An 8362-nucleotide genomic window follows, 5' to 3' on the forward strand; every position below is an offset into this window, starting at 1 on the left:
GCCAGGACTGTGATGTTGGTGAGACCACCCGTGCTGTGGCTGCCACACTCTGGGAAGGGAACGTGGCTCCGAGACAAGCCTGGAGGAGGGTGGCTGGGACGGCGGCGTGTTCCAGAACGGGGCTGGGATTGGTTCTCAGTGTGGGCAAGGTGGAGAGATCTGTCCCCTCTCCTGGGTGAGGGCACAGCCACGAGATGGGGCATGGGCTTCTGCCACCAGACCTGGGCGGTGGCCAGGGTCACAAGGTGGTCGATGGTGACCAGGACAAGCAGGGACTCCTCTCATGTTATTTTTAAGATTTGTTTATTTATTTGAGAGAGAGAGAGAGAGAGAGAGAGATCTTCTATCCACTGGTTCACTCCCCAAATGGCTTCAATGTCCAGGGCTCTTCTGGGCTGAAGCCAGGAGCCCAGAGCTTCTTCCAAGTCTGCCACATGGGTGGCAGGGACCGAAGCCCTTGGGGCCATCCTCCACTGCTTCCCCAGGTGCATGCGTAGGGAGCTGGATCAGAAAGGGGAGCAGGCTGCACTGGAACTGGCGCTCCGATATGGGATGCCAGTGTTGCAGGCTGTGACTTAGCCCACCGCGTCACAACGCTGGCCCCTCAGGGAGGAACTCTGTGGTGACCAAGGTGATGGCACGCAGCGAGAACCCCTGGTAAGGAGCGCAGGTAAGGGGAGCCACAGGCTACGGACAGCGACAGGGAGGCCGGGGGGCACTTGAAGGAGCCCCTGTCTGTGAGATGAAGTCAGTGCAGCTTAGGTGTCCTGGGGGATGGATGGGGGGGCCAAATCCCAGAGGAGTCCTGGGGCCCTGGAGGCAGCTGTCACCACGGAGAGCCTGCCAGGACTGGGAGTGTGGCCTGCGTGTGCGGATGCATTGTGCCCTTGGTATCTGGGACTCCCAGAGGTGAAATACTTCCAGAGGCAATTATGCATTCATGGAGCCAATGGGCTCCCTCTAAATCCACCTGAGCCCTCATTTGGATCGGGGAGGGTGACTCACGGCAGTTCTAGGTCACTCCGGGAGCTGTCTTCCTGGCACGCCTGCCAGGGGCTCTGATGGTGAGCCAGCCACAGGCTGGGCTCCGGCTGCAGTGGCGAGGCTGATTGGCAGGCTTGTCTTCCATGCCCCGTGAGTCTTGGGAGGAGGTGGGGCAGCCTCTGGCTCCTTCCTGGTCATAGGTCTGAAACCTAATGAGGCACAGGCGGCTGTCTCGCCACCAACATTGCCTTGGGCTTCCTTCTTCAGGAAAAGTGTGTGGCCAGTGAGTCCTCCAGAAGGGACCTGTGACAGCCTCATCGTCAGTGGTCACTTCGGATGGCCCTTGAGTGACTGGGGCTGCAGGTGATCCAACAACACGTCCAGGGCCCGAATCAGGCCTCATAGGAGTGAGCGTTCAGGGACGTGGCTTCCTGCTGACACGGGCGTTAAGTGGCTGAAGCCACAGATGGGCCAGGGACAGGGCACACTTCACTGGACACCACCCGCAGCCTTGGCATTCTCGATGCAAATACAAGGCAGCGCCCACGTGGGCTGAGTTGGCTGGTGTCACTGGTTTTCAGAGGAGGGGGCAGCTTGTCCTGGAGGTCTGTGTCTTGCAGAGCCACACACACAGTTCTCATTGTTCCCGGCCCTTCGAGAGAAATACACTTGGGGAAACACAGCCAGGCGACTGGGACCCCAGAATCGCACATTCCAAAGTACTTAGTGGACAAGGGCACCCTGAACCCAGGAACAGGTGTGAGAGGAGTCAGCCAATAGCTTCGTGTCATCATAAGCTGATCAGGGCTGCACCTGCCCCGCCATCACCAACAGCCCATGCCAGGGGAACCAGGGCTCACCAGGGACCAGAGCCCCTGCCCAGGCCCCACCCTCTCTCGCTCCCCGTGGTTGAGCAGGCAGATACTGGAAATGCAGCTCACCGCCAGTCACTGTGCAAGCCTTGGAAGCAGACTGACCACGGTTCCTGATCAAGTTCAGCCCTCGGAGGCTTCACAACCCTGGACAAGTCTCTGCACCTCTCCCAGCCTTGCTGTCCACATCTGTAAAGTGGGAATCACACCCGCTCGTGAGGTGGAGGAGACGGGTCGCAGCAGCACAGAGCAGTGTGAACTCAGTGCCGGGCACACACGCGAATCCAGGCATGTGCTCATCTGTCCAGTGACACACTGACTGTGCTGGCCTGGAGGTGCTACAGGGACGGGGCAAAGTCCTTGCCTTGGCCTCTGACTGGGTGGAGGCCAAGTACATAGCAGCTGTCACGGTGACCCGGTTCAGAACCAAGGACGGTGTCCACACCTCTGTCCTACTTGGGGCGCGGTGCCCGCCAGCCCTGCCCACTGCGGGGCGCGGGATGGCCGGCTCTCAGAGGAAGGGAGCGAAACTTGGCCAGACTGCTCCATGCTTCATGTGTGACTCGTCCTCACCGATGCTTAGAGGAGCCGTGTGGGTTCCTGTCTCAGCGCTCCTACGATTCTCACTTCTCTCCTCCAGCACGTGATTTACTTCTCTTGTGGACTGCCGCCACAACCCACTCCTAGGTGTCGTGAGCCGACAAGGAGATCCCAGAGTGGACAGGGACTCGTGTCCCCGAGGCTCGAGATGAGCACGCTGGTTGTGGCCTGAAACTTCCGTTTCGGATCTCGGTTATCTGTGTCTTCATCCGTTTTCTAGTTCGCTTTTTGCACTCAGTCCCAGAAGGGGAGGCAGCGGCTTGGGGGACTCCCAGTCCCAGCTTGGAGCATGGGTCCCATCTTCCTCCAGGACATGCTGGCAGCCCCAGGGCGGGCAGGCGGGGCTGGCCCCGTGACAGGCTGGCAGCTGGAATGGGCCCTGGCTCTGGGCCCGCACCCCGCCTTGCTGACGTCAGAGCCGCAGGGCAGAGCTGCTGGCGTGTCCCGGCCAGGCTGGCTGTTTACGGGCTGGTCCTTTTACAGCTGCACTTCCAGTAAGACCCGAGCACTCACCGTGACTCCCTCCGCCCCGCCCTGAGCGCTGTCCCCGGGGCGGCCAGTGTGCGGCACAAGAAAGCCAAGAGTCAGACGAGCTGGGCCAATCAGGGGTCGGTGAGCCAGCTGTGTAAGGGGCCACCGGAGCCGAGCCCCCTCCTGAGAAGGCCCAGTGGCCCAGGGGTCGTGGTCTAGGGCAGGAACTGCGTGAGGTCACGGGCTCCCAGTGGCGTAGGGAAGTCAGGTCCCCCCGGCCCCGGTACCGTAGGGCGCTCATCCATTGCTTCCTTGGTGGGTGGCAGAGCAGCGCACTGCTGGGCGTGGGGGCTCCGTCTTCCGGTCGGTGGGGCTGGTCAGAAGCACTGGCCCTGCCAAGCCCCAGGCTTCTCACACGTTGCAGAGACGTCTGCGTACCCGTGCTGTCTCAGGGGCTGCGAGGTTGTGTGTGACACAGCCCAGGCCTCAGGCACCTGGTGGGCGTTCACTGCACAGAAAACCCCCCTCGGTGCCGTGACACGGACCGGCCTTGGCATCCCCTGCACCTGGAGGAGCCCAGGCTGTCTCCCTCCCTTCCCAGTGACGTCTGCGTGACCTCCACGCCCACCTCACCAGCACCCCTGTGACACTGTCGGCCACTGTTTATCGGGAACCAGACGGGCAGCATTTTCAGGCGCGTGAGCCTGTTGGAATCCGCCTACCAGCACTGCGCGGTAGGGAAGACGGGAGTTATCTACACTCTGTGTGTGGGGAAACTGAGGCTGCAGATCTTGTGCAGGGTCCGTGGACAGCAAGTGGCGGAGGTGGGGCCAGAGCAGCTGTCGTCTGGGTGGAGAGCAGAGCCGGGCAGCTCAGGCTGGCTGTTCAAAGCCGGGGGCTGGGATTCCATCCTCCCACGTGGTCAGGGGAGTACGCTTGCTTTTTTTTTTTGAGATTTCTTTATTTATTTGAAAGTCAGAGTTACACGGGGGGGGGGGGGGGATCTTCCATCTGATGGTTCACTCCCCAAATGGCTGCAATGGCCATAGCTGTGCCAAAGCCAGGAGCCAGGAGCTTCCTCCAGGTCTCCCACATGGGTGCAGGGACCCAAGCACTTGGACCATCTTCTACTGCTTTCCCAGGCCGTAGCAGAGAGCTGGATCAGAAGTGGAGCAGCCGGGACTTGAACCAGCTCCCATATGAGATGCTGGTGCTTCAAGCCAGGGCATTAACCTGCTGTGCCACAGCGCCGACCCCAAGAATGCACTTTCTGAGTGGGTACCTGTTTGTCCTTGTGCCCTGTTCCAGGAAGCCCCTCCCCCGCTGCCACCTGACACCAAGGGATATGCATGGGAGAGGGGAAGAGAGGATGCAGATTTGGCTCTTGTGTGGCTGTGGGGGCTGAGACATCCCATGTTCTGTCTGCAAGCTGGAGCCTCGGGAGGACTGGTGGTGCAGCACCAGCCTGAGTGTGAGGGCCTCAGACCCAGGGAATCTGACGGTATGAGCCAAAGTCCATGTGTGCAGCGTGAAACAGGCAACCAGGAAGGCCACCCCAGCACGGGAGCCCGTCCCTACAGGGCACAACACACACACACCCCTTCCGTGTAGGTGCCAGTCCGATGGCGGGAGATCAAAAGCCAGACGGAGGCAATGGCCTCTGCCCTTCCTTCACTTAGTGGCTCCCTGCAGGCCCAGGGGGAATGGGTGAGGCCCGTCTACACCGGGAGGGCCCTCTGCTTCCCCAGTCCTCCGGCTCAAGTACCGGTCCCTCCTGGGAACACCCTACAGGCACACCCACGGTGGTGCCTAACCAGATCTCTGGGGCACCCCCGACCCAGTCAGGCTGACACATCCCATCTCGTCCACATTTGTCCCTGTGATGTAGAGGACACAGGGCTGGCTGAGGTCTCTGGGCTCCTGGAGGCTCCCCGAGACATGGAAGGAGGTGGCGAGCGATGCGTACAGAGCCCACACACCCAGCCGGGTGGCCAAGCACCGTGGAAGAGAGACTCTGTGGGAGGCCTGGGAAGGTGTCCCTTTGCAGGTGGTGGCAACACCAGGAGGTGAAGAGGGGAGCTGGCGGCAAGTGAGGCTGCGGCGGGGTCGGGGGCGACAGGACAAAGGACACGAAGCCCGTGCCGGGCGGTGCAGCCAGGAGCGCTGAGCTGAGAGCTCTCAGGAGGCGTCAGCAGGGCTCGGCAGCTGTCAAGGCCTCGATAGAGACTTCCAGAAGATCTGCTGGCGTCCTGGCCCCCGGTTCCCCGCGAAGGTGACCTTCACAAAGTGCATGGAGAATGGAATTAAAGTTAAGCTTATCGGGGTCTAAAAAATATTGAAGTCTATGCCTACCAGGGGTCTTCAAAAAATTCATAGAAAACATATATTGTGGGAAAAAAACTGCATGTGTTTCAAATTTTTTGTACCAAAATAAACTTATCTCTTAACTGCACTTGCCACACACGTTTTGCAGTCCCTTTGTAGGGTCTTTCCGCACACCCTCGGATTAGCTCAGGCTGCGGGGGACAGGCCCGTAGCCAAATAGGACTAAGGAAAGACCCAGAGACGGGGACATGCAGAGCTTGGTGACACAGACGCATGACAGTCGGGGCAGAGCCTGGAGCTACACACCTGGGACCAGCAGCCAGGGAGAGGCACGGACAGGACTCTCCCCTGAGCCCCCGGTCGGACCCGGCCCTGCCAGATCCTTCAAGGTGGACGTCAGGCCTCCGGCGCTGGGAGCGCACGGATTTCTGGGGTTTGAGTAGGCTGCCCAGTGCGGAGCTTTCTAGGAACTCATGAGCAAATCGCGGGTGTTGCCGTGAGGAAGACAACAGCAAGGGGGGTGCTGCGTGGGTGAGGAGGGCGGTGGGGCTGGGGGACGTGCAGAGGCTCCTTCTGTTTTGTAGACTTTACTCCAGGCTGGGTAAGGGACACCTCCCTGAGCCTGGGCCCACAAAGGACGGTGGAGTGGAAAGTGGCAGGACCTCCAGGGCCGGGGCTGCTTCCCTGTGCCTCTGAACTGAAATCCACCACCGCGGGGCCCCCACAGCCAGGAGACCGGGGCTGCGGCTTTCAGGGAGGGCGTCTGTGCTGTGGTTTCAGTGTGGCCCCACAGTCCATCTCCAGGGAGCTTGGTTCCCGGGGCCATGGAGGTGGCAGGTGGAGCCCAGGGGAGGTGACGGGGTTATGAGAGCCGAGCCCCGTGAATGGCGGGTTCCTGGGCCAGTGCTGTGGCGTAGCGGGTAAAGCCACCACCTGCAGTGCCAGCATCCCCTATGGAGGCTGGTTCGAGTCCTGGCTGCTTTACTTCTGATCCGGCTCTCTGCTGTGGCCTAGGAAAGCAGTGGAAGATGGCCCAAGTGCTTGGCCCCTGTACCCATGTGGGAGACCCCAAAGGAGCTCCTGGCTCCTGGCTTCGGATTAGCCCAGCTCTAGCCATTGCAGACATTTGAGGAGTGAACAAATGAATAGAAGACTCTCTCTCTCTCTCTGTCTCCCTCCCTCTGTCTGTAACTCTGCCTCTCAAATAAATAAATAAATCTTAAAAAAAAAAAAAAAGTGGGTTGCTTGCCCTCTGTGCTCTTGGCCCTCCACTGCACACTATGGGACAACGCAGCAAGGAAGCCCCGCCCCCCAACACGTGGGCTCCTTAACCCTGGACTCCAGAATTGCACAACTTCACCTCAACACCAGAATTCCTGATTTTCCGCGTGATCACGCACTGCGGGCTGGGGAGTCCCAGAGGGTCTCACGCCGGCCTTGGTCCCGAGTAGAACAAAGTCCTGCTCCCAGGGGTGTCAGCATCTCCCTCAACCCTGCGAGAAAGCCTTGTCAAAGGGAGATGGGATCCGACTCAATTCTCACACGGGGTTGGGCAGATAGCTTCAGCCGGTGCAAGGGAGTCATTTACTTACTGAAGGTGTTTGTCTAAGGCGCAGTAACCGTTGAGAAAACACAAACAACTGAGTTTTAACTGGAACTGACGGAGCCAAATAAGATGGGGGCAGCCACCGCGCGAGCGGGACACCAGGCGCTGCAGGGCTTTGTGCAAGAGTGCGGCCACTCCCTCTCACAAGGCACACGGCAGGACAGGACCCGGGAGCGAGGCAGGACCGGGGAGCGAGGCGGCGGCCGGGACAAGCCCCGTCAGGCTGCGGGAGCCCTTCCCGGACGGGGCCGCCTCCTGGAACCGACTGCCTTCTCACTCACACGTAGGCAGCTTATCTCGGGTCTTGTTATGGCTTCGAAATCTTTTAATCTCCCAAGATCATTTGAACGGATCAGCCTCTATTTTTATTCCTGGAGGGAGAAGCAGTGAGTCAGAGACCCGGCCAGCTCCTCTGGACTTGTGGAGGCCTGTCCCTGAGTGTTGAATTCTTTGCAGCTCCAAGCAAGCTAAGGACAGGGTTGAGAGACTGACATGAAGACACGGACAGGACCCAGCCTGTTCTCAACCACAGAGTGAGGTGCACAGAGGAGCATCGAGGGTCACTGTTCATTCCAAGTGGCCCTCTTCCCAGCCCCCACTGCACAGGGAGGTAGGCAAGGCCATGGCCGCTGGCCTTCTGCGCTCGTGAGCTGGGTGCCTGTCATTCTCTGTGGCCGTGGAGTTGTCCTGGGCCTCCTGACGGCTTGAGGCGCTTTGGCACTGCATGCGGCCTCCATATTCTCGCTGAGAGGAGCCGCAGGGAAGCTGACCTTCTGCTCAACCACAGGGCTCTCTCCACGGGACTCTCGAGGACCTGGACGCTTAGTCTTGGCGCTGGGAAGTTTCTGGAAACCTGCAGGATTCTTTTTATGGCGGCTATGGGGGGAGGTGGTGGTAGGGATAAGTTTGATATGAGACTTCCAGTGCCCTGACTGGAGACCAAAGATTGCACCTGAGGCTTTGGCTATATAGGGCAGGGGAGTGAACTTGCCACAGCCCCAGGGTCCCTGGGAAGAATGGCCTCAGAAGAGGAGTTGGCCTTGGCTATGGTGAAACACAGCCTGCTGGACTCCCCTCTGTGGCTCACACAGCCCTGCGGACCACGTGGAAGCCACGATTCACCTGCCTGCCCCGGCTCTCTCGTGACGGAACAGCTCAGCCCACAGCAAGGCTGTGGGAGGCACCCGTAAGCCATTCCTTGTTCATGGGTGGCCGTGTCTGAAATGAAGAGGTCAGTGTATGGAGGAGTTGGCTCACGAGTGAATTGCAGCTGAGAAGTCCCCGGATCTGCTGTGGCGAGCTGGAATTCCGTGTAGGGCCGACGTTCCTGGCCAAGTCTGAAGGCTGGGAAAGACCCAACCCTGCTGGGCAGGAGAGAGCTTCTATCACTCTTCCGTTTTGTTCCAGTAAAATCTTGACTTGGTTGGGGGGTGGGTCCTCCCACTTTACTCTGCCAATTCAAGAGTGAATCTCATACAGAAACACCGTCAGATTCATCCACAAT

The 8362-nt window shown here is 59.6% G+C and overlaps 1 long non-coding RNA gene across 1 annotated transcript; it reads right to left on the reverse strand.

Moving 5' to 3' along the window:
* Positions 1-3867: 3867 nt before the first annotated feature.
* LOC138849226 (uncharacterized) lies at positions 3868-7175 on the reverse strand. The gene is made up of 2 exons (XR_011387682.2): positions 6845-7175; positions 3868-5204 (listed from the first exon to the last, which is right to left on the reverse strand). It is a non-coding gene; the product is annotated as an uncharacterized LOC138849226 (long non-coding RNA).
* Between the last annotated feature and the right edge of the window lie 1187 nt (positions 7176-8362).

Source organism: Oryctolagus cuniculus, chromosome 4 (assembly GCF_051225735.1).
Source record: "Oryctolagus cuniculus isolate XC-2025 breed Fujian yellow rabbit chromosome 4, ASM5122573v1, whole genome shotgun sequence".
Taxonomy (NCBI): domain Eukaryota; kingdom Metazoa; phylum Chordata; class Mammalia; order Lagomorpha; family Leporidae; genus Oryctolagus; species Oryctolagus cuniculus.